This window comes from Mesoplodon densirostris, chromosome 18, assembly GCF_025265405.1.
Source record: "Mesoplodon densirostris isolate mMesDen1 chromosome 18, mMesDen1 primary haplotype, whole genome shotgun sequence".
Classification (NCBI taxonomy): domain Eukaryota; kingdom Metazoa; phylum Chordata; class Mammalia; order Artiodactyla; family Ziphiidae; genus Mesoplodon; species Mesoplodon densirostris.
The window spans coordinates 49,624,517-49,651,573 of record NC_082678.1 but is presented as its reverse complement, the minus strand read 5'-3'; the positions used below and the strand labels follow the sequence as shown (position 1 = coordinate 49,651,573).

At 37.9% G+C, this 27,057-nt stretch overlaps 1 protein-coding gene and 1 non-coding gene across 4 annotated transcripts in view; one reads left to right on the top strand and one right to left on the bottom strand.

Moving 5' to 3' along the window:
- The window catches only part of NSRP1 (nuclear speckle splicing regulatory protein 1), a 65,483-nt gene that overhangs the window by 14,500 nt on the left and 23,926 nt on the right, over window positions 1–27,057 (top strand). The window lies entirely within an intron of this gene.
- On the bottom strand, window positions 8,058–8,130 carry TRNAW-CCA (transfer RNA tryptophan (anticodon CCA)). The gene has a single exon. It is a non-coding gene; the product is annotated as a tRNA-Trp (tRNA).

The window sequence follows — 27,057 nt, the reverse complement described above, 5'->3', positions numbered from 1 at the left end:
TGTGTTAGCATATGGTATTTGTTTTTCTCTTTCTGACTTACTTCACTTTGTATGACAGACTCTAGGTCCATCCACCTCACTACAAATAACTCAATTTCGTTTCTTTTTATGGCTGAGTAATATTCCATTGTACATATGTGCCCCATCTTCTTTATCCATTCATCTGCTGATGGACGCTTAGGGGTTGCTTCCATATCCTGGCTATTGTAAATAGAGCTGCAGTGAACATTTTGGTACATGACTCTCTGAATTATGGTTTTCTCAGGGTATATGCCCAGTAGTGGGATTGCTGGGTCGTATGGTAGTTCTACTTGTAGTTTTTTAAGGGACCTCCATACTGTTCTCCATAGTGGCTGTATCAGTTTACATTCCCACCAGCAGTGCAAGAGTTTCCCTTTACTCCACACCCTCTCCAGCATTTATTGTTTCTAGATTTCTTGATGATGGCCATTCTGACCAGTGTGAGATGATATCTCATTGTACTTTTTTTTTTTTCGGTACGCGGGCCTCTCACTGTTTTGGCCTCTTCCGTTGCGGAGCACAGCCTCCGGACACGCAGGCTCAGCGGCCATGCCTCACAGGCCCAGCCGCTCCGCGGCATGTGGGACCTTCCCAGACTGGGGCACGAACCCACGTCCCCTGTATCGGCAGGCGGACTCTCAGCCACTGCGCCACCAGGGAAGCCCCCATTGTACTTTTGATTTGCATTTCTCTAATGATTAATGATGTTGAGCATTCTTTCATGTGTTTGTTGGCAATCTGTATATCTTCTTTGGAGAAATGTCTATTTAGGTCTTCTGCCCATTTTTGGATTGAGTTGTTTGTTTTTTTGTTATTGAGCTGCATGAGCTGCTTGTAAATTTTGGAGATTAATCCTTTGTCAGTTGCTTCATTTGCAAATATTTTCTCCCATTCTGAGGGTTGTCTTTTGGTCTTGTTTATGGTTTCCTTTGCTGTGCAGAAGCTTTTAAGTTTCATTAGGTCCCATTTGTTTATTTTTATTTCCATTTCACTAGGAGATGGGTCAAAAAGGATCTTGCTGTGATTTATGTCATAGAGTGTTCTGCCTATGTTTTCCTCTAAGAGTTTGATAGTTTCTGGCCTTACCTTTAGATCTTTAATCCATTTTGAGCTTATTTTTGTGTATGGTGTTACGGAGTGTTCTAATCTCATACTTTTACATGTAGCTGTCCAGTTTTCCCAGAACCACTTATTGAAGAGGCTGTCTTTTCTCCACTGTATATTCTTGCCTCCTTTATCAAAGATAAGGTGACCATATGTGCGTGGGTTTATCTCTGGGCTTTCTATCGTGTTCCATTGATCTATATTTCTGTTTTTGTGCCAGTACCATACTGTCTTGATTACTGTAGCTTTGTAGTATAGTCTGAAGTCAAGGAGCCTGATTCCTCCAGCTCCGTTTTTCTTTCTCAAGATTACTTTGGCTATTCGGGGTCTTTTGTGTTTCCATATAAATTGTGAAATTTTTTGTTCTAGTTCTGTGAAAAATGCCAGTGGTAATTTGATAAGGATTGCATTGAATCTGTAGAGTGCTTTGGGTAGTAGAGTCATTTTCCCAGTGTTGATTCTTCCAATCCAAGAACATGGTATATCTCTCCCTCTATTTGTATCATCTTTAATTTCTTTCACAGTGTCTTATAATTTTCTTCATACAGGTCTTTTGTCTCCTTAGGTAGGTTTATTCCTAGATATTTTATTCTTTTTGTTGCAGTGGTAAGTGGGAGTGTTTTCTTAATTTCACTTTCAGATTTTTCATCTTTAGTGAATAGTAATGCAAGAGATTTCTGTGCATTAATTTTGTATCCTGCAACTTTACCAAATTCATTGATTAGCTCTAGTAGTTTTCTGGTAGCATCTTTAGGATTCTCTATGTATAGTATCATGTCATCTGCAAACAGTGACAGCTTTACTTCTTTTCCAATTTGGATTCCTTTTATTTCTTTTTCTTCTCTGATTGCTGTGGCTAAAACTTCCAAAACTATGTTGAATAAGACTGGTGAGAGTGGGCAAGCTTTTCTTGTTCCTGATCTTAGTGGAAATGGTTTCAGTTTTTCACCATTGAGGATGATGTTGGCTGTGGGTTTGTCCTATATGGCCTTTATTATGTTGAGGAATGTTCCCTCTCTGCCTACTTTCTGGAGAGTTTTTATCATAAATGGGTGTTGAATTTTGTCAAAAGCTTTCTCTGCATCTATTGAGATGATCATATGGTTTTTCTCCTTCAGTTTGTTAATATGGTGTATCACGTTGATTGATTTGTGTATATTGAAGAATCCTTGCATTCCTGGAATAAACCCCACTTGATCATGGTGTATGATCCTTTTAATGTGCTGTTGGATTCTGTTTGCTAGTATTTTGTTGAGGATTTTTGCATCTATGTTCATCAGTGATATTGGCCTGAAGTTTTCTTTCTTTGTGACCTCTTTGTTTGGTTTTGGTGTCAGGGTGATGGTGGCCTCGTAGAATGAGTTTGGGAGTGTTCCTCCCTCTGCTATATTTTGGAGGAGTTTGAGAAGGATAGGTGTTAACTCTTCTCTAAATGTTTGATAGAATTCGCCTGTGAAGCCATCTGGTCCTGGGCTTTTGTTTGTTGGAAGATTTTTAATCACAGTTTCAATTTCAGTGCTTGTGATTGGTCTGTTCATATTTTGTATTTCTTCCTGGTTCAGTCTCAGAAGGTTGTGCATTTCTAAGAATTTGTCCATTTCTTCCAGGTTGTGCATTTTATTGGCATAGAGTTGCTTGTAGTAATCTCTCATGATCTTTTGTATTTCTGCAGTGTCAATTGTTACTTCTCCTTTTTCATTTCTAATTCTATTGATTTGAGTCTTCTCCCTTTTTCTCTTGATGAGTCTGGCTAATGGTTTATCCATTTTGTTTATCTTCTCAAAGAACCAGCTTTTAGTTTTATTGATCTTTTTTTTTTTTTTTTTTTTTTTTTTTTTTTTTTGCGGTACGCGGGCCTCTCACTGTTGTGGCCTCTCCCGTTGCGGAGCGCAGGCTCCGGATGCGCAGGCTCAGCGGCCATGGCTCACGGGCCCAGCCGCTCCGTGGCATGTGGGATCTTCCCAGACCGGGGCACGAACCTGTGTCCCCTGCATCGGCAGGCGGACTCTCAACCACTGCGCCACCAGGGAAGCCCAGTTTTATTGATCTTTGCTATCGTTTCCTTCATTTCCTTTTCATTTATTTCTGATCTGATCTTTATGATTTCTTTCCTTCTGCTAACTTTGGGGTTTCTTTGTTCATCTTTCTCTAATTGTTTTAGGTGCAAGGTTAGGTTGTTTATTTGAGATGTTTCCTGTTTCTTAAGGTAGGATTGTATTGCTGTAAACTTCCCTCTTAGAACTGCTTTTGCTGCATCCCATAGGTTTTGGGTTGTCGTGTCTCCACTGTCATTTGTTTCTAGGTATTTTTTGATTTCCTCTTTGATTTCTTCAGCGATCACTTCGTTATTAAGTAGTGTATTGTTTAGCCTCCATGTGTTTGTATTTTTTACAGATCTTTTCCTGTAATTGATATCTAGTCTCATAGCGTTGTGGTTGGAAGATACTTGATACAATTTCAATTTTCTTAAATTTACCAAGGGTTGATTTGTGACCCAAGATATGATCTGTCCTGGAGAATGTTCCATGAGCACTTGAGAAAAATGTGTATTCTGTTGTTTTCTGGTGGAATGTCCTATAAATATCAATTAAGTCCATCTTGTTTAATGTATCATTTAAAGCTTGTGTTTCCTTATTTATTTTCATTTTGGATGATCTGTCCATTGGTGAAAGTGGGGTGTTAAAGTCCCCTACTATAATTGTGTTACTGTCGATTTCCCCCTTTTATGGCTGTTAGTATTTGCCTTATGTATTGAGGTGCTCCTATGTTGGGTGCATAAACATTTACAATTGTCATATCTTCTTCTTGGATTGATCCCTTGATCATGATGTAGTGTCCTTCTTTGTCTCTTCTAATAGTCTTTATTTTAAAGTCTGTTTTGTCTGATATGAGAATTGCTACTCCAGCTTTCTCTTGATTTCCATTTGCATGGAATATCTTTTTCCATCCCCTCACTTTCAGTCTGTATGTGTCCCTAGGTCTGAAGTGGGTCTCTTGTAGACAGCATATGTATGGGTCTTGTTTTTGTATCCATTCAGCTGGTCTGTGTCTTTTGATGGGAGCATTTAATCTATTTACATTTAAGATAATTATCAATATGTATATTCCTATTCCCATTTTCTTAATTGTTTGGGGTTTGTTATTGTAGGTCTTTTCCTTCTCTTGTGTTTCCTGCCTAGAGAAGTTCCTTTAGCATTTGTTGTAAAGCTGGTTTGGTGGTGCTGAACTCTCTCAGGTTTTGCTTGTCTGTAAAGGTTTTAATTTCTCCATCAAATCTGAAGGAGATCCTTGCTGGGTAGAGTAATCTTAGTTGTAGGTTTTTCTCCTTCACCACTTTAAATATGTCCTGCCACTCCCTTCTGGCTTGCAGAGTTTCTGCTGAAAGATCAGCTGGTAACCTTATGGGGATTCCCTTGTGTGTTATTTGTTGTTTTTCCCTTGCTGCTTTTAATATGTTTTATTTTATTTAATTTTTGACAGTTTGATTAATATGTGTCTTGGCGTGTTTCTCCTTGGATTTATCCTGTATGGGACTCTCTGTGCTTCCTGGACTTGATTAACTGTTTCCTTTCCCATATTAGGGAAGTTTTCAACTATAATCTCTTCAAATATTTTCTCAGTCCCTTTCTTTTTCTCTTGCTCTTCTGGGACCCCTATAATTCGAATGTTGGTGCGTTTAATGTTGTCCCAGAGGTCTCTGAGACTGTCCTCAGTTCTTTTCATTCTTTTTTCTTTATTCTGCTCTGCAGTAGTTATTTCCACTATTTTATCTTGCAGGTCATTTATCCGTTCTTCTGCCTCAGTTATTCTGCTATTGATCCCTTTTAGAGTTTTTTTGTTTTGTTTTGTTTTGTTTGTTTTGTTTTGTTTTGTTTTTGCGGTACACGGGCCTCTCACTGTTGTGGCCTCTCCTGTTGAGGAGCACAGGCTCCGGACGTTCAGGCTCCGCGGCCGTGGCTCATGGGCCCAGCCGCTCCGTGGCATGTGGGATCATCCTGGACTGGGGCACGAATCCGCGTCCCCTGCATCGGCAGGTGGACTCTCAACCACTGCACCACCAGGGAAACCCCCTTCTAGAGTATTTTTAATTTCATTTATTGTGTTGTTCATCGTTGCTTGTTTCCTCTTTAGTTCTTCTAGGTCCTTGTTAAATGTTTCTTGCATTTTCTCTATTCTATTTCCAAGATTTTGCATCATCTTTACTATCATTATTCTGAATTATTTTTCAGGTAGACTGCCTATTTCCTCTTCATTTGTTAGGTCTGGTGTGTTTTTATCTTACTGCTTCATCTGCTGTGTGTTTTTCTGTCTTCTCATTTTGCTTATCTTACTGTGTTTGGGGTCTCCTTTTTGCAGGCTGCAGGTTTGTAGTTCCCATTGTTTATGGTGTCTGTCCCCAGTGGCTAAAGTAGGTTCAGTGGGTTGTGTAGGCTTCCTGGTGGAGGGGACTAGTGCCTGTGTTCTGGTGGATGAGGCTGGATCTTTTCTTTCTGGTGGGCAGGTCCACGTCTGGTGGTGTGTTTTGGGGTGTCTGTGGCCTTTTGCGTTGCCCTAGTCTTGAAGCTTCTGCCCCTGCTCCTCAGGCCGCATCCCCATCTACATTAATTTTTTGAAGTTAAATCATTTTTGTATTCCTGTATTTTGTATTCCTTGTTTTCTTATTTAATTCAATTCAGTGCACTCTACTAGTCCTTTTACCGGTGCTTTCCATTTCTGAGATCTTCACCTTAATTTCATTGTCCCATAGTTTTTCAACATGTGCTTATAGGGGCATTATTTCCTAAATTCTTAATTGTTAAGGAATGATTGGATTCCTGTTGCTTTTGTCACCTAAATAATCTATCTGAATGGTTGTAGAATTTCTAGAATAACAATTTATTTCAAAACTTTGTAGACTGTAGTTATTTTCCCTGGCACTGAGTATTTTTATGAGGAAGTAAAATACTGTAGTTATTTTATGCCACTTTCGATGACTTACTTTTTATTGGCTTGGACAGCTGGTGAGTATTTTCTTTATATCCTTTAAGTTCAGTGTGTTTTGGTGCAAATCATTTTGAATTACTTTTTCTGGAATAAATTGTTTTTTACCTAAATATTTAAGTATTCCTTCATTTCATAGAAATTTATCATCATCATATCAATACTTTTTCTGATTCATTTGCTTTTTATCTTTTTGGAGGATCATCTTTGTCTTCCATATCATCATGCATTCATTAGTACATTCAACTATTTAGTGATTCCCTGCTCTGTGCCAGTGAAACAAAACAAAGCCACTGCCTTTCTGGAGCTTACATTCTAGTGGGAGGAGAAGAGGTGATAAGTGGTTAACCTAAGAGACTAGTAAATTACATGTTAATTTAGAAGATGACAAGGACCAAGAAAAGTAGAGTTGGGTAAGATGAGAGAGTTAAACAGATATTTGGAGGAATTACTCAATCTTTGTCTTTTTCTCTGCATCAAAGATGATCATCTTAAACCTTTGTCAGTATTTCAGTTGCGTCTTTTCTGTTTTTTTGCTGTTTCTAATTTATTTGTTGGCTCTAGTGGTGTTGTTTTAGTCCTTGGTGTATTTTCTTAGTTCTTCAGTCTCCCTTTCCATCCCTTCTTTGTTCTGTTATGTGATCATTAACTTCTTTGATTTAATTCATGTTCTAGTTTGAAAGAGTTTGACCAGGAAGAGAGGAGACGGAGTTGATAGAAGGAATAATGGTAATGGTAGAGTTGGTGGAAATTTCCTTTTTGTTTTTGTTTTCTTAGGGTGAAGATGTTTTGTACATGTTTATAATGGAAAAAGCTGAAGGAAAAGGGGAGATTTTATGCTAAGGAATCCTAGGTGTCAAGAAGTTAATTAATCTATATCACACACAGAGTACTTAGGTAATAGAGCTAGTTTTTGACCCCAGAAGATCTGCCTTTTACCAAAGTCCATGCTTTTAAACATGATAATGGGGCCTCCCTGGTGGCGCAAGTGGTTGAGAGTCCGCCTGCCGATGCAGGGGATACGGGTTCGTGCCCCGGTCTGGGAGGATCCCATATGCCGCGGAGCGGCTGGGCCCGTGAGCCATGGCCGCTGAGCCTGCGCGTCCGGAGCCTGTGCTCCGCAACGGGAGAGGCCACAACAGTGAGAGGCCCGCATACCGCAAAAAAAAAAAAAAAAAAAAAAAAAAAAAACATGATAATGTATTGCCTCTGAGAGGCAGTTTGTTTGTAATGGAGTTTTAAAAGTTTGAGAGAGCAATGGAAAAAGGGTTAGTTGAGGAATTGGCAGAGCTAGAGACTTCAGAGTCAACTTGTTTACTAGTTGGAAAAGGAACACAAGCTTATGTTGAGATGTAGTTTTTATCATGTGAAATTATACAACTCTGCCTTCCAGTGATTTAGGAATATTTTGAGGAGATGGGTCTATTAATTTTCAACAAAATGGATATCTAGTTGTTCAGTTTTTTTTGGAACAGTCTTATTCCAGGGGTTTTCGGCACTTCAAGAGAGGCATTAAGAAACTTATGGAGTTGCTTTTACTTATCACGGTTTTTGAGAGAGAGTGTATTGAGAACAATTTGATGTGGGCCAGGAATTGTAAATATTCTTCCTCTCATTACCCCCATTCATATAGGTGAAATCCCTCTGAACATGTGTACAGATGAAAACCTATAATTTTATGAGCCTTGGACCTAAGTTCTTTTTACACATAAACCTAACATATGTTTTGTACATTCTTTTTTTTTTTTTTGGTTGGGGGGTGGTGGTTGGCCCTCACTGCGCAGTATGTGGGATCATAGTTCCCTAATCAGGGATTGAACCTGCACCCCCTGCATTGGAATCACAGAGTCTTAACCACTAGACTGCCAGGGAAGTCCCTGCACATTCTATTTTTATTAAATAAAAGTTTTGTTTTTTGTTTTGGCTGCACCACACGGCTTGTGGGATCCTAATTCCCTGACCAGGGATTGAACCTGGGCCCCCTGCAGTGGAAGCATGGAGTCCTAACCACTGGACCACCAGGGAATTCCCAAAAATAAAATAAAACTTTAAATACTTTTAAAAAGTATTATTTTTACGTGGCAAAAGTATTTTTTTTTTTTTTTTTTTTTTTTTTTTTTTTTTTTTTGCGGTATGCGGGCCTCTCACTGTTGTGGCCTCCCCCGTTGCGGAGCACAGGCTCCGGACGCGCAGGCTCCGGACGCGCAGGCTCAGCGGCCATGGCTCACGGGCCCAGCCGCTCCGCGGCATATGGGATCCTCCCAGACCGGGGCACGAACCCGTATCCCCTGCATCGGCAGGCGGACTCTCAACCACTTGCGCCACCAGGGAGGCCCAAAAGTATTATTTTTATGTGGCTAAATTTTCTCCTATTTTTGACTGTCTTATAGATTAAGTGAAGATTGTATCCTATTCTGTTTAGAACTTTACCAGGAGTTCACCATTTAAGAAAATCAGGTCACTGTCCCCAGTGTCACTTGTGGTATTTGAGTCACCAGTTCTACAGTCAGCATTTGTATCTGTAGCATTAATGGTGATTACAGTGATTCTGCCTGTTAGAAGCATTTGACAACTTACTGTCTTCTAATGTGGTTATGCATTTATATATTGAAATACAGTATATATTATTCTCCTATAAATTAATTTCCCTTTATTTTTTTAGTTCTGTAAGGATGTATGTGTGTATCCAAAACTGGGTTAGAGAGAAGGAATGGGTGTGTGTATGTATAACTTCTAAGAATTGTGTGTAGACGTTTATATTATCTATTTATTTTCTTTCAGTATGGATAAGGAGTATTTACAAAGACTTCCTATAAAAGCGGGGTATTGAGTATGATAGGATGAGAACTACCATTATGTGCCTTCCCCACTGATATAAAATGATTCATTTATTATGTATTAAATTCCCATAAATATGCAGGTCTCTTTCCCTGGACTGTTTATTCTGTTCCATTGATTTCTTTCTCTAATCCTGCTCCCCTGCCATTTTATTTCAATTACTCTGGCATCATAATCTGTTTTGATAAATACAGTGGGACAAAGAATAAAAAACTAATATTTATTGAGAACTTGCTATATGTTAAGTATTGCTCTAAGTGTTTAATATGAATTAGCTCATGTAATCATCACAATAATATTAAATATTACTGTATTTTATCAAATGTAAGATACTTTGATATTGATGCTTTCTTGATGTTACCAGAAAGTGACACTGGAAAGTGTTCATATACTATTGATGCATTATTATTGCTTTCTGGGTGACAGCTGTTCTTGCAAGAAGTCATCAGTTTCTGAGAGGTTAAAGTGAAAAATTTGTTTTAGAATCAATGAAATAGGTTGTCATTATCTTCATTTCACAGTTGAAGAAACAAGCAGAGTTTGCCTAAGATGATGTAGTTAATTGGCTTCATAGCTCATATGCTTGGTTGGGATCTTTTAAATTTATTGTTACATTTATTACATTTTCTAAGTGTTTATTGCTGATATATAGCATTAGTTATTTTTGCTCTAGGTTCATGGTAAATACCTTTTTTCAAATTAAGGGAGTTGCCCTTTGTTGTAGATTTATCATCCCCAAGTCTTACTTACAATTATTGGGCAACCCTCTCTACTGGGTCCATCTCTATAGAGTTCTCCCATCAGATGCCTCTCCCTTTGGGAGAGTATACTTCCTGCCCCTTGATACTAGGCTTATTCATGAGACTTGTTTTGGCAAGTGTGGAATGTGAATGGAAGTGATAAGCTATATCCTGATTTAGCCATTGCTTTTTTTTCCCTTTGCCATATGAACAGCATGTTGCAGATAGGTAGTATGAGCAAGAAATAAACCTTGTGTTGTAAGCCATGAGATTTTCATGTTTCTTAATGCAGGATAAATTAGTGAAAGTTGGTCAGTAACTCTGGATTGCCAGAAATTTTTATTAGGCATTTCCTCCTCCCCCTAGCTCCTGGAAACCACCATTCCACTTTTATGAATTGACTGTCTTCTTACCACATATAAGTGGAATCATACAGTATTTGTCTTTTTGTGACCAGCTTATTTCACTTAGCATAGTGTCCTCAAGGTTCATCCATGCTGTAGCACGTCAGAATTCCCTTCCTTTTTAAGGCTGCATAACATTCCATTGTATGTATATAACACATTTTGCTTATCCATTCATCTGTCATGGACGCTTGGGTTTTTTCCAGCTTTTGACTATTGTGAGTAATGCCACTATGACACTTGTGTACAAGTATCTTTTGAGTCCCTGCTTTCACTTCTTTTGAATATATACCCAAGTAGCACTGTTGGATCATACGGTAATTCTGTGTTTTTGAGGAACCACCATATTGTTTTCCACAGTGGCTGTACCATTTTACTTTTCTGCCAGCAGTGAACAGTGGTTCCACTTTCTTCACATCCTTTCCAATCCTTTCAATAGTTATTGACTATTTTTTTAATAATAGCTATTCTCATGGTAGTGAAGTAATATCGCATTGTGTTTTTGATTGTATTTCCCTGGTAACGGATGTTGTTGAGCATCTTTTCATATGCTTATCGGTCATTTGTAGATATATTTTAGAGAAATGTCTGTTCAAGTCCTTTGCCCATTATTAAATTGGGTAGTTCAGGGGTTTTTTTTGTTGTTAAGTTGTAGGAGTTTACTCTGGTTATCAATCCCTTATCAGATATATGACTTGTGAATATTTTCTTCTATTCCATGGGTTGCTTTCTCACTCTGTTGATAGTGTCCTTTGATACACAAAAATTTTAAATTTTGTTGAAGCCCAGTTTATCACATTTTCTTTTGTTGTCTGTGCTTTTCATGTCATATCCAGTAAATCATTGCCAGATCCAGTGTCATGAAGCTTTTACCCTGTTTTCTTCCAAGAGTCTCAACTCTTAGGTACAGGTCTTTGATACCTTTTTAGTTAATTTTTGTGTATGTTATAAGGTAAGTATTTGCTCTTAAGTCACACTGACCTAGTTTTCTTGTTCTGTTCTTACCTGGTGTTGGTGTAGCTTTCCATCTTTTTTTTCTTTTCTAGAGCAGTGGCTCTCCACTTGTAATATGGAGGCCCCTAGATGTCCTCAAGATCCTTTCATGAGGTCTGCAAAGTCAAAACTATTTTCGTCATAATATTAAGACGTTGTTTGCCTTTTTTACTCTCATTTTCTTACAAATGTACAGTGGAGTTTCCTAGATACTGCAGTACATGTGAATTGCAACAAATTGAACACAGAGCAATATGAGAAAACCCAACAATCTTCTGCTAAATACACTTGCAAAAATATAAAACACCACCACTCTTCTTACTAAATTTTTTTTGGTAAAATACAGTTTTTTTTCATAAGACTGTGGTTAGTGTGAAATGAGTTTATTGCTGTTTTTCAACGAATTAATAAGTATTAAAATTTTCGGGCTTCCCTGGTGGTGCAGCGGTTGAGAGTCCGCCTGCCGATGCAGGGGACACGGGTTCGTGCCCTGGTCCGGGAAGATCCCACATGCCGTGGAGCGGCTGGGCCCGTGAGGCTGAGCCCACGCGTCCGGAGCCTGTGCTCCGCAATGGGAGAGGCCACAACAGTGAGAGGCCCGCGTACCGTAAAAATAAATAAATAAATAAATAAATAAATACATAAATACATAAATAAATAAATAAATAAATAAATAAAATTTTCTATTTACTTTCTAATGTGGTAAATATTGCTAGGTATAACTCATATAAACAAAAGCTCTTTGGGTCCTAAATAATTTTGAGTGTAAAAGTTTCCTGAGACCAAAACATCTTAGAGCCTCTGCTTTAGAACATTTAACAGAGAAAATATGTTCCTTTAAAATATTTTAAAATGCACAGTGATATTTTGCATTTGGTGCTTGACTATTTCAGTTTCTTCCTTTTTTAAATCTGTTCCAGTTTCTACATTTTCAGCTAATTTTGGTTATTTGTATTTTCCTAAGGAGTCATTCATTTTTCTAGGGATTCAAATTATATTTGTAGAGCTGTTTTTTTTTTTTTTTTTTTTTTTTTTGCGGTATGCGGGCCTCTCACTGTTGTGGCCTCTCCCGTTGTGGAGCACAGGCTCTGGACGCGCAGGCTCAGCAGCCATGGCTCACGGGCCCAGCCGCTCCGCAGCATGTGGGATCTTCCCGGACTGGGGCACGAACCCGTGTCCCCTGCATCGGCAGGTGGACTCCCAGCCACTGCGCCACCAGGGAAGCCCTATAGAGCATTTTAATAATAGTTAAAATGCTTTCTAAAAATTTCTTCTGCATTTGTAATTATGTCTCTTTTTTTCCCCTGATGTTGTTTATTTGCTATTTCTTTCCTTTTTTCTTGATCATACCTGGCAAAAGTTTACCTATTATATTACCTTTTCAAAGCATTAGCTTTTTGATTATTGGTCATCCAGCTATCTTTTAGTTTTCTATTTTATTACTTTGTTCTCTGTTATTTCCATATAATCTTTCTTTGTTCTTAGTCTGTTCTCTCTTACATTCTTCAATTGAACATCTTTTTTGTTTCCTAAGAAATTTATTAATGGCTGTAAATTTTTCCATAGTCCTGCTTTGCATGCCATAGGCTTTGTTATTTGCCTACCTCATTGTATATTTTTTTTAAAGTAGTTCATAATTTTTGTTTTGATTCTCTTTTTTTAATGAAGGAATCATTTAGAATTGTGTTTTTAATTTCCAGGTATCTGATCTTTTCCTTCCCATTTGCTATTATTAGTCCTAGTGCATTTTGCCTGTGAACATGGTCCATGTGACTTCTGCTTTTTGTAATTTCTTGACATTTTCTTAATGGCTCAATGCAGATTTTGTGACTGATCTATGTATATTTGAAATGAAAATTTTTTCTGTTTTCTTTAAAGTACTACACATACTTGTACTATAATAAACGTTTATGTACATATATACGAAGATATATTCGTGTTTGTATGTATATTTGTGCATTCATTTATTTAATAGACACAAGCAAGTTGGCTGTCTGTCATGACAGTCTTTAAAATTTTTTAAATATGACTACCTTTAGGTGGGGCTTGTACTCTTTGGTTAGCTATAGTTTCTGCCAGTCCCTGTTGATTACTATTGATTACTATCTCTCTGGCCTGGGAAGGAGTTTACATTCTCTGTCCAAACTTAACTGCACTGTTCAAGTCTATACCCTTTCTCACTTGGTATCTATTTGATATTTCTCTGAGTATGGTATGGTAGTTTTCCACTATGGTTACAGTTTGTTGATTTCTCTTTTTAAATACATTTTATTTTTGTATGTTGGGAACTATGTTAATTATGTAAAGATTCATTAATATCTCCATGGGTTGTTCCGTTTTTGTCTTAAGATTTCTTTAAATTAATTTTGCTGGTTTTTTTAGCATGTTCATGCTGTGTCTCTCTTCATCTCTTTATTTTTAGCTTTATTTAATTCATCCATTCATTCGTTACCTTTTTTTGTATCTCTTGGATATAGCTGTGTTTTGTTCTTGTCTTTTAAATAGGTGATTATGATGTTTGGACTTATTCCTGTCATTTTATATCTCTTGTTTACCATGCTTTCTTATTAATCATATATTTCTTGTTTTTTCTTCTGTTTGTTGGATTAAGTTTTTGTTGCTGTGGTGATGGTGGTTGTTCCATTTTACCCTTCTCTTTGGGAACTTTACATTCTGTTATTTTAATGTTTACCCTTAAAATTTCAGCACAGTAATTAAACTTAAGTTATTCTAATGGCGTTTAGAATAGAATATTCACATCCTCTCTTGGAAAAGTCCAGAACCGTAGCAAATTGTTTTTAATTTATTTTATTTTTGGCTGCATTGGGTCTTCGTTGCTGCTCACAGGCTTTCTCTAGTTGTGGCAAGTGGAGGCTACTCTTCATTGCAGTGCACAGGCTTCTCATTGCGGTGGCTTCTCTTGTTGGGGATCATGGGCTCTAGGCACACGGGCTTCAGTAGTTGTGACACATGGGCTCAGTAGTTGTGGCTCTCGGGCTCTAGAGCTCAGGCTCAGTAGTTGTGGCATACGGGCTTAGTGCTCCATGGCATATGGGATCCTCTCAGACCAGGGATCGAATCCATGTCCCCTGCATTGGCAGGCGGATTCTTAACCACTGTGCCACCGGAGAAGTCCAAGCGGGGCCACTCTTCGTTGCGGTGCACTGGCTTTTCATTGTGGTGGCTTCTCTTGTTGCAGAGCATGGGCTCTAGGCACACGGGCTTCAGTAGTTGTGGCATGCGGGCTCAGTACTTGTGGCACGCAGGCTCTAGAGCACAGGCTCAGTAGTTGTGGCACATGGGCTTAGTTGGTCTGCAGTATGTGGGATCTTCCCAGACCAGGGCTCTAACGTGTGTCCCCTGTATTGGCAGGCAGATTCTTAACCACTGTGCCATCAGGGAAGCCCAGCAATTTTTTACTTCCTTCCATTTTTCTCTTTTTTCCTCTTTCTCTGTTACCTTATGCTGATTACATTTGAGATTTTAGTTGCATGTATTTTTTTTTAACAGTACATGCATTGTTGATTTATGCTTCCTGCTTCTTTGTTTGTACTTCCAGTAGTATTTTCTCAAGTAATTCTTTTAGAGAGTATCTGTGGGTGATAATCTTTGAATCCTTGCACATCTCCAGACGTCTTTATTTTGCCTTCACTCTTTTTTTTTTTTTTTCCTTTTTGCGTTATGTGGGCCTCTCACTGTTGTGGCCTCTCCCGCTGCGGAGCACAGGCTCCGGATGCGCAGGCCCAGCGGCCATGGCTCACGGGCCCAGCCGCTCCGCGGCACATGGGATCCTCCCAGACCGGGGCACGAACCCGTATCCCCCGCACCGGCAGGCGGACTCTCGACCACTGCGCCACCAGGGAGGCCCTTGCCTTCACTCTTGAAAGATAGTTTGGCTACATACAGAATTCCAAGTTCAAAATTACTTTCCTTCAGAACTTTAAAATAACACTTTGTTTTCCTTTTATATCCACTATTTCCAAATGGAGGCACCTGATATCAGTCTGATTTTTTGTAAGTAATTTTCACTCCCAGCTTCCTTCTTAGGTGTTAGGATTTTTCTCTTTATCCTTGGTATTATAAAAATTTCACCAGGCTAACTCAAGCTCCTACAATCACTATTCTCAATTAAGGGCAGAAATGAATCTTTTTATTTACCTTTTCCAAGAAAGGCAGCATGTAAGGATCACCTGCATTGCTGCTTCTAATGCAAAAACCCCAGTTAATTTATCTTTGTCGTCTTCTGCTCTTTGTATCCCTTACCTCAGAACATGTAGTGCCCTTGGAGCCATGCCCATCTTCTCTAGCATTCAGCCTCTGGGCAGTTTGGTTTCTAGTCTTCTATCTTCCTCAAGTTTCCAGTCTATTGAAAGCACCCTTTCTTGTTTCCAGCATAGTTATGGATTTCTTTTCTGTCATTCTAAGGGTTTGGAAGAGGAGGAGGCTGCAGCATGTTTTTTTTTTTTTTTAACATCTTTATTGGAGTGCAGCATGTATTAATTTGCTAACTTAAACCGGAAACTTTTCATTGCTATCCTAGCTCTGAGATCTTGAGCAGATTGTCTAATCTTTTTAGTTTTAGTTCCACATTAAAGAAAATCTCTATAATATCTAAACGTTTATTTTAAGGATTAGAGGTACCTTAAGTGCCTAGTACAGTGCATGGCACAGAATAGAAGTATAATAAATGGTACCTGGGTTTCCCTGGTGGCGCAGTGGTTGAGAGTCCGCCTGCCGATGCAGAGAACGTGGGTTCGTGCCCCGGTCCAGAAGGATCCCACATGCCGTGGAGCGGCTGGGCCCGTGAGCCATGGCCGCTGAGCCTGCGCGTCCGGAGCCTGTGGTCCACAACGGGAGAGGCCACAACAGTGAGAGGCCCGCGTACCGCAAAAAAAAATAAAAATAAAAAAAATAAATGGTACCTATATTGCTACAATAAAAATGATATCTTCTTTGTGTAGGATAACTGTCATCGTTAATCATTAGTCATCTGAAAGTTACTTGTGCTGTCTCCATTGCACGTTGTATTAGACTCATGTTTGGTAGCCTGGCTTTATCGTGACTTTTTAATAGAATCTTGATCTTCATTTTGGGTTGTGGGCATTAGCTAAGAACCATTAGAAAAATTTTCTATAAAGAAGGCAGTAATAACCATAATTATATTTTTGCATTATTATTGTTTTATTTGGTTTCTATACAATCTCATTGCACCCTTTTTAGTCATCATTTTTAACTGACAATTTCTAATTAGATGATGGTAAAAACCTTACTTCTAAATTTGCTGTTAAATAAAAAATTAGCTTTCTGTTTTCTAAAACCATACACATCTTTCTTGTACAGTGACAGGCTTTGATATTGCCTATTCTAGCTTCACCATAAAAAACATTAAAAAAAAGTTTTTCCTTTATTTTCATGTTGTGTTTCAGTGTGTGTAGTCAGACAGAAAGCAATAATCCCCCATCTCATTCTTGGATTTATCAAAAGCTGAAAATAAAATAGATCAGATCACTTTCTGAAACAAAATTACTTTATTAGTTTAGTAATAATTTGAGGTTACTTTAAAGATAAGAAGCAGCATTTGGGAGGAGATTCATTTCCTGCCTTTGGGCTTTATCTGTAAGAACTACATCTTCAATGTCAAGAGATTGTGTATTTATAACTGAACTCTAATAAAGTCTGTACTGGGGTTTACTGCACACCTGACTTGGTCATTATGATTATATATTAGGTGCCAAACCTGCTTGTCTTTTTTTTTTTTTTTTTTTTTTTTTTTTTTTTTTTTTTTTTTTTTTTTTTTTTTGGCTGTACGCGGGCCTCTCACTGCTGTGGCCTCTCCCGTTGCGGAGCACAGGCTCCGGACACACAGGCTCCGCGGCCATGGCTCGCGGGCCCAGCCGCTCCGCGGCATGTGGGATCTTCCGGGATAGGGGCACGAACCCATGTCCCCTGCATCGGCAGGCGGACTCTCAACCACTGCGCCACCAGGGAAGCCCCCTGCTTGTCTTTTGAAAAAAATACATTACCAAATGTATTTCATTAAAATTTGGCCTGTGTGGGGAGGATTACAAGACCATCAACTATTGATTATAAGTGTGCTGGTTATTACCAACATGGTTAATGATGTTCCTTTGGGAAATAAGTGGAATAAAATGTAGTTTTCCTTTTATTGGTGAATTAAGCAATAATTGGAAGAGGTGTCATTATAATAAATGTTTTTACTAAATCTTATAAAATGTTTTTCTACCACTCTTTGACTGTGCAACATAAGATATCGAGAATCATGTTCTGAGTTTTTTTTTCCTTTAATCCTTATCTGTCACTATATGTGGATATTAAAGAACTGTGTTCTTTTCCTTATGAGCAGTCCAAAATTACCATCTTTTTTTTTTTTTTTTTTTTTTTTTCCGTACGCGGGCCTCTCACTGTTGTGGCCTCTCCCGTTGCAGAGCACAGGCTCCGGATGCGCAGGCTCAGCGGCCATGGCTCACGGGCCCAGCCGCTCCGCGGCATATGGGATCCTCCCAGACCGGGGCACGAACCCGTATCCCCTGCATCGGCAGGCGGACTCTCAACCACTGCGCCACCAGGGAGGCCCCAAAATTACCATCTTTTTTACACAATTTTTATGCTTCTCCCACTTTGTCTTGTCATCACAGAGAAATTGTCACATGAAACAGATAAGATTGTTATTTCAGAACAGCATCCTTCATGACATTTTCATCTTTGTGTTGTTGGTGCACGTGTGTGTGTGTCTTTCTGGAACTGTGACATCTCTGACAAGGAAAGAACTGTTAAGCATGTAGTAATGTGCTTTTTTTTTAAACAATCAGAGAATTGTTAGTCATACTTCTCACTTCAGGGCACACTCACATTATCAGCCTGCACAAGACTCTTATTTATCAGTTTTCCTCTTCATCCCCTCTCCCATTCCCTTTTAAACATACTGTGATATGTCTGATACATTTGCTTGAATATGTGTGTATGCTTTTGTATTGTGTTGTTTTGATTGTGTATTTTTTTTGGCCATGCCCTCAGTTCCCTGACCAGGGATTTAACCTGGGCCACAACAGTGAAAGCCCAGAATCCTAACCACTAGACCACCAGGGAGCTCCCAAGTGTGTATATTTTATATATATATGAACTTCACTGTATTATAGATCTCATTTTTTTCAATTAATACTACATTATATTGTATATACCTAGTTGATTCTAACTATAGCATATTACATGCACCATATTTTATCCCATTCCCCCAGAGATAAACATTTAAGTTATCCTTAGTTCCCTATCACAGCACTATAAAAAACATTCTTGTACATGTCCCAGTAAAAGCCAAATAGAAACCAAAGGGTTTCTTTGGATTTCTGGATCAGAGAGTATATAGATACATTATTTCAGTAAGTACTGGCAAATTGCTTTCTGGAATGACTATACCAATTTGCATTCCATTGGTGGTCTCTATTTCTTCATCTTGTTAGCACAATAGTTTTTCCCATGCTTCATTGTTTTACTTTGCACTTCATTGATTGTTAATTATTAGGCATTTCTTCTTTGTTTTCTGTAAATTTCTCATTCATATACACTACCCTCCTTTTTATTGTATTTCCTATCTTTTTTTATGATATGTAATTTGGATAGTAATCCATTGTTGGTTCTAGACATTGAAAATCTCTCAGTCTGTTACTTTTTTTGTGGTCCCTATGGTGAGGATTGCTAATAATACACATAAATCTGTCCTTCCCTAATGCAGTGACAGAGTTTAAGCTGGGCACATAGCTGCTCAGTTAGAGGTATGTTTCTACTATATCATTAGCTAATTGAGACCACATGACTAATTTTGCCAATCAAACATGGACAAAAGTATTATGTGCACTCTTACCTCAATGTGGACTTCTTTTCTACCTTGTCGTAAGTTGGAATATGGATAGGTTTATTATTTCAGGCCATGACCCAGCTTCCTCTATACCCTTGTGATAGCTGGAGAGAGCTTGGGTTTCTGAATGACCGTATGGAACAGAGAGCTGTCTTGCCAAACTGAACTGTCCCCTTGGTGGAAAAATAATCTAGAGAGAAACTTAATTAGCAGTATTTGAGAGCTAATTTGTTACTGTAACTTAAAGTTGACTATAATATAGTGTCCTTTGTAGAGCATAAATTCTCTCTCTTTAATATAGTCAAATTAATTATTCCTATATGGTTTGTGCTTAAGAGGTCTTGTTTAAGAAGCTCTTCACCACCCTGAGGCCACCAAGATATTCTCCTACCTTCTATTAGATATATAATACTTTTTATATATAGGTCTTTAATCCATCTTGAATTCACTCTTTATGTGTGTTGTGAGGTAGGGATCCAACATTATTTTTCTTAAAATGGACCAGTTCTCCCAGTACCATCTATAGACAGTGTGTGCTTTACCTCCTGATTTGTGGGTCATCTTTATCATGTCAAGTTCCCATATATTCATGAGTCTGCTGCTAATCTCTCATTTTATTACAGTTTTTAAAAATTATTATGGCTTAGTAGTAAATCTTACTATCTAGTAAGCTGAGTCCTTTATTTTACACCTCTCTTACAAACTTGATTAAACTGTTTTTAGACAATTAGAGTTGGTAAAGTTCCTTAAAAATTAAAACTCCAATTTGTATTGGAATTGCCTTGGATTTATAGTTTAGTCTTTAGGAACTACCCATAAATGTGGTATAGTTCTCCATTCATTTAGACTTTTTAATGAAGTAATTTTTTATCTCATTAATGTTCTGTACCTTATCTTCAGGTTTATTCCTAGATACTTCATAGTTTTTATAGCTATTGTGAATGGTACCTTGTTTTCAAGTATATTTTCCAGTTGACTGTTCCACTGTAGAGCAATGCTGTTGATTTTGTAAATTGATTTTGTATCTGGCAGTCTTTCTAAACTCATTTACTGTAATAATTTGTCTATACCGTCTGCTTTATCTCTTTTAATCCTATGCTTTTTTTCCCTCTGTTTTATTATATTAGCCAAGTCTCCCAGTAGTATGTTAGACTACCTCAGTGGGCATTCTTTCTTGTCTGTATTTTAAATGAAATACTTCTGACTGTTCCTGAGTAAAGTTTTATTGGAACACAGCCTTGCCATTTACTTATTTGTTGTGTGTGACTTCTTCTGTGAAACAGTGACACAAAACTGTTTGCATGTGGCAAACAGTTGCAACAGAGGCCACATTGCCACAAGTCTAAAATATTCACCATCTGGGCCTTAAAGAGAAAATTTGCTGACTCCTACTCTAGATCTGTGCTAATATGGTAGCCACTAGTCACAGAGACTTTTAATTTTAAACTTAAATAAAATTTAAATTTAAAATTCGGTCACTGTAGTTACATTTCACATGCACAATAGCCACATGTGACTAGTAGCTACCATATTGGGCAACAAATATAGAACATTTGAGTTATTTCAGAAAGTTCTGTTGTATAGAGCTGCTCTAGATTTTTAGTTCTGGATCATTTTGCTTATCTTTTTGCTCATTTTTAAAGATAATATTAAGTTTTACTTAATCTCACAATATCATTCTTATTGGGAATAGTTCCCTTAATGCATATTTTCAGAGAGAGCCTTTATGTGGCAAATCTTCTGAGACTTGGTGTGCTTAAAATATCTTTACTTTTGATGCTAGTTTATCTGGATATAAACTTTTTGGTTTGAAGTTTTTTCCATCAACACTTTAAAATTACTCCACCCAGTAATTTTAAGAATTACTTATTCTTAAATCTTGTGTGGCTGATGAGGTGTCCGAGGTCATTCTGATCTTATTCTTTTATAGGTGATCTATTCTTTGTTAGGAGCTTTTAGAATTTTCCTTTGTCTTTGATTTTCTTAAATTTAATTCTAATGTATCAAAGTGTTGTGTATGTATATGTGTTTTATTTATTTTCTGTTCTCTTTGGCATTCACAATCTGTTCAGTTTGACTTTTTTTTCTTTAATTCTTGAAAAGCCTCAGTCATTCAGATGTTTCTTTGAATCTGTTCAGTTTATATGTATTCTTTGTCTTTAATTTTTATGAATGTTGATACTTCTATCTCTCATATCTCTGTATCTTTAAAAAAAAATCTCCTTATCCCTTCTTCATATGTTCCAGGAGCATTTCTTAGCCTAATAATTCTAGCTCACTAAAACATTTTAGAGCCATATCTTTTAATCCATTCACCCATCTCTTAATATTTTTGTTTTAACTGTATTTTCTATACACATTACTTCAAATTGTTTCTTTTTAAAAACTGTTTTTCTGCTTCATGTTGCCAGTGTCCTCTCTCTTATTTCTGAGGATATGTATTATGGTCATTTAAAATTTATATTCAGTCTGGTTCATTAATCTGGTTCTTTTTAATGTATATTATTCAGTTCTTTTGTCCTTTTTTTAATCTTCAGAAAGATTTTTATAACCCTTATACTTCTCCATTGCTGGATTATTATTTTTCTTTCATGAACATATTTTCCATTGGGATTATCAGCCACATTAATTTTGATGGTAATATGTTTGGGAGGAATGGTAAGGTCCGGAGAAAGGAAGAAGAACCTCAGGGCAGAGAGCCTATGATGTTAATCCTAGGCTTCCCTTTGCTGTATCCACCAAGTAACCATATCCCTCAGGACACTTCCCAGTAACTACATCAGAGTTGCTCTTTATTTGAGAACAGACTCCTGTGGAAGTTTAAAGATTGGGGTGCTGCTCTGACATTACCTCAGAACAGTTGCTTTTTTTGCCTATGGGGAGACAAAGAACATTTCTGAAAAGCTTTCCATCATCCACCCCCTAAGTTGCATGCCCTATCCTCTTTAACTGTGGTTTGCTACTCTGCCCTTCCTCTGTCCAGACAAGTCAGCTTTTTTTCCCCAGGCATTTTTCCCCCACAGTTTTTATATTTGTTTCTCGCGTCCAACCTCTCTCACCTGTTAGAACATCTTCAGAGAAAGAGAGCCTGGCTTAATTTCTTACCAAGAATTGGAAGCTGAGTATGACTAATTCTAAAAATTTTATATATGTGGCTTTTGATTTCATGAGTGTTTATTTTTTTTTACTAGTTTTGTATTTAGGGATCACATATTCTGTTGGCAGTGGTAAAGAACAGAGGGAGGGCCTGTGCCATGGAAGGAGACTGGTCTAGGAATATTATCAAGTGGTAATTCAGAAAGTAGATAATGGAGGTTTCAATAAAAATAATATGTATATATTTTAATGGTTTTCTTGTTCAACACTTTTTTTTTTTTTTTTTTTGCGGTACACGGGCCTCTCACTGTTGTGGCCTCTCCCGTTGCGGAGCACAGGCTCGGGACACGCAGGCTCAACGGCCATGGCTCACGGGCCCAGCCGCTCTGCGGCGTGTGGGATCTTCCCGCACCGGGGCACGAACCCGTGTCCCCTGTATCGGCAGGCGGACTCTCAACCACTGCACCACCAGGGAAGCCCTGTTCAGCACTTTTAACCATCATTATTTGAGCATCTGATGTGTAGAAAATACTGAACTCCTGTTAGTAAATAAAAGGCTGAACAGGACAATCTCGGTTCTCAAGGACCTTTTTATTGTACATTATGAAAGTGAATTTGTAGACAATTCAAGTTAAAACTAAAATATCTTCACTTCTGGGAGAAGTTAAAATTTCAGAAACTATTAAGGGTGTTTTGTTAGAATTAGGGCCATTTCTCATTGAGCCACCAGGAATAAAAGCCAAATGGAGCATCCAGCCTTACTTTGAGAAGAATTTTGTGTGAGCTCCTATTCTTGTGCATAGTTTTGCTTCTTTTGTTTATTCTGCATTGTACTTGGCTCTGACCACTCTCTAGCTTCACCTGTTTTTGCTGCCTGCTTTCTGTTCTTAAAGTCAGCCTTAAACCATAGTTTGTTCATGCATTCCAGGAATGATTTGCTTTATATACTTGGACTGTGCTCTTTAGTTTGTCTCTGTCAGTCTGTTCATCTGTTGCATCATAATTTGCCTTTGCTACCAGATTCCTGCCTCTGAATTTGCTCTGCACCTGTCCTCATGTGTTCTTGGCTTGGCATATTTTGATTCCTGGCTTTGGTTTCTAAATATGCCCTCACTTCTCTTCTTCCTGAGGTTAATTCATTGAGGCTTCTTTGCACCTGGTTTTGTAAAACGCCTGTCAACCCTGTCACTGGTTCAAATCATCTCTTCCTCCTCCCCAGTATATGAGTCGTGATAACCACAGCTCATTTTATTTTAAAATTATTGTTATTATATCAGTTTTTCTATTTAAAATTACCCACCAGAGGTAAATAGTCCACAGTTTTCAGCATATGGCCTGACATTATTTTACTTAAAAAAATACCTTTATTGAGGAATAATTGATATATACATGCACTTATTTAAAGTATACAATTTGCTAAGTTTTGACCTAAGTTTATACCTTGAAACTGCTCTGCAACAAAGGCAATGAACATCCATCGCACCCAAAAGTTTCCCCATGCCCCTTTGTAATTTCTCCTTTCTGCCCCTTCTCACACACACCAACCCCCAGGCAGCTACTGATCTGCTTTGTATCACTATAGTTTTCATTTTGTAAAATTTATATAAATGGAATCATGCACTGTGTACTTTGGATGGGGGTGAGGGGTGTCTGGCTTCTTTCAGCATAACTATTTTGAGATTAACTCACATTGTGTGTCAGTAGTCTGTTCCTTTTTTCTTGCTGAGTAGTATTCCTTTGTATGAATATACTACAGCTTGTTTGTTTATTCACTGTTGATCATTTGGATTGTTTCCAGTTTTTGGCTATTACAGGTAAAATGGCTATGAACATTTGTGTACAAGTCTTTGTATAGAGTTATGCTTTAATTTCTCTCGGGTAAAACCTAGGCATGAAATGGTCACATGGTAGGTGTAACTTTTTAAGAAACTGCTAAATTCTGGGGACTTTCCTGGCGGTCCAGTGGTTAAGAGGCTGTGCTTCCACTGTGGGGGGGCATGGGTTCAATCCCTGGTAGGGGAACTAAGATCCCACATACTGTGCAGCGTGGCCAAAAAAAAAAAGAAAAAAGAAACTGCTAAATTCTTTTCCAAAGTTGTACCATTTTACATTTCCACTATTGGTATATGAGAGTTATAATTGTTCTACCTCCTTTCTACAGACATACTGTTGTTTTACCTTTGAGTAAAATTTTATTCTCTTCTTAATGTTTTGCAACTTGTGTTTGCATTTAAATGTTTAATAACACCTGGAGTGTATTTTGATGTTTGTTATAAGGAATGAGGTGTGAGGAAGGTATCAGTTTTAATTGTTTTTTTGTTGTTTTTTTTTTCAAAAGCCTGGATAGTTGTCTCCACACCATTTATTAAATAGTCTATCATTTTCCCACTGATTTGAAATTTGCTTTCCTAAGGAATTGTTTCAGATGAATACACTTTTAGGTTCTTTGCCTGTTCAGAACCTATATGTTTAGATATTAGAGAAAAATGTAGAACAAACCAGAAAATTCTCCATTTATGATGCAATAAGGTATTTTTAAGGAGGTAAAATTATGAGGATCGCGTCCTTTATGTGAGATGTGAGTTGTCAATGGGTGAACTATTATAATAATACTTCAAAAAATACAATTCATGGGCTTCCCTGGTGGCGCGGTGGTTGGGAGTCCGCCTGCCGATGCAGGGGATGCGGGTTCGGGCCCCGGTCCGGGAGGATCCCGCATGCCGCGGAGCGGCTGGGCCCGTGCCGGAGCCTGTGCTTCGCAACGGGAGAGGCCACAGCGGTGAGAGGCCCGCGTACTGCAAAAAAAATATATATATATATACAATTCATATCTTTTGGATAGGGAATATAATTTTTTGTTTAATTTAAAACCATTTTAAAAACAGCTCTGGATGAAATGATCTTTCTATAACATACATATTATTCCACTTCTCATCACTATATTTCTGCAGTCTCCTAGCTTAGAAACTTTAATACCATGTTTGATTCTATTTTCTACATTCCTTCTATTTCCAAGTTCTTTTTCTTTTAGAATATTGCCTAGATTTACCCTTTCTGTCCATTCCCACCTAACATAGTCTTGTAAACCCTGTGCCCTGAGTCTCCTTATTAACCGTATTGCATTAATTCCAGATCATTTTTCTAAATTACTTTTTCATTAGCTTAAAAAAACCTCTAATAATTCTTTTTGTCTTTGTATCACTTTCAGAGTTCCAGCTGTTTTCATAACATGGTCTTAGTCCAACTTTAGTTCTTAACACCCAAATAGAAGTCATTTGCTATAATCATATTGATTTCTGCATCCTTGGTTTTTTTTGTTTTGTTTTGCTTTGTTTTGTTTTGTTTTTTGACATGCCACCCATCTTGCAGGATCTTAGTTCCCTGACCAGAGTTTGAACCTGGGCCCAGGCAGTGGAAGTTCAGAGTCCTAACAACTGGACTGCCAGGGAATTCCTGATCTCTGTATTCTTTATTGCCATGTTTATGTCATTGTATTTCCTATTGGGGTTTCCTCTGTATAATACAATCTATTTATTTATTTATTTGTTTGTTTGGCTGCATTGAATCTTAGTTGCAGCACGCAGGATCTTTGTTGTGGCATGCGGGATCTTTCATTGTGGCTCGCGGGCTCTCTAGTTGTGATGCATAGGCTCTAGAGCACACGGGCTCATTTGCCCTGTGGCATGTGGAATCTTAGTTCCCCAGCCAGGGATCGAACCCATGTCCCCTGCATTGGAAGGTGGATTCTCAACTACTGGACCACCAGGGAAGTCCCCACAATCTTTTTTCACTGTTACCCATCTTTCTAAATTTGGCCTCATCCTTCTTCCTCCATAGATGATTCTTTGATTCTCTCAGACCATGATTTTCCTTTCCCTGAACTCTAATACTTATAGTTTGTTTCTTTACTCACTGTTCCATCCTTGCCTTCCTCCTTGGACATATCTGGTGTGTTCTTGCCTATTCTCTGTGTCTGAAAAGCTCTTCTCCACATCTCATTGTGACTTGTTTTCTCATCTTCTACTGGCCTTGGTTCAAATGGTATGCTCTCATTGAAACCTTCCTCGAAGATCCTATTTCAAATTCAATCCACTCCTGCCTCTACTCTTCTTTGATTTATTTTTCTGCATAGAAGGCAACATATCTGACATAAATTTTGTCTGTCTGTTTATTGTCTGTTCCCTTATAAGCTCATTGAGGGCAGGGGTTTTTGTTTATAATTTTTCCTCCAACACCTTGAATAGTGCCTTGCACATGGCATATGCTCCATAAATATTTAAATGAATGAATAAATGCCATTAGGTTGGTATTGATTGCTCTTTAGTTGTATAAAAGTATTAGTTGTTCGTTTCCTTAACTAATGGTAAGTTCTTTAAAAGGTAGAGTATATTCTCAGCTCTTTCTTGGTGTTGGCATAGAGTGACCTAACCAACATTAAATAGTAACTGGCTGAAGGTGTGGAATTAGAAATTTTGACCACACAAAGGCAGATGGCACTTCCTATTCTGCAAAACTGGTCAAGATACTAAGCATAATTAACTTTCAGTTCTGAGTAGGATCTTAAAGATGCTTTTGTTAATTAATAAATTAGAATAACTTCTGTTTACTTAATAAATCAGAATAACTTCTTGTTATATAAAAATACGTAGTCATTATAGACCAGTTAGAAAATACAGAAAAGTATGAAAGAAAAATTAAAAGTCCTGTTAATCCCATCACTCAGAAGTAACCACTGTACACGTTTGGACAGCAGCTCCTTAATATTTTATAGTATATTTGGACCATAATTTATTCAGCTGTTTTCTTATTGTTGGACATTTCAATTTTTTTTAATAGTCTGGTGCTTTTATTTCAATGTCATATTTCCATAATGAGGCTTCTTGGTTGAAGAATATGTATGTATATTTTAAATACTAAATAGAAGTGCAGGGCTTCCCTGGTGGCGCACTTTTTGAAAGTCCGCCTGCCGATTCAGGGGACACGGGTTCGTGCCCCGGTCCAGGAAGAT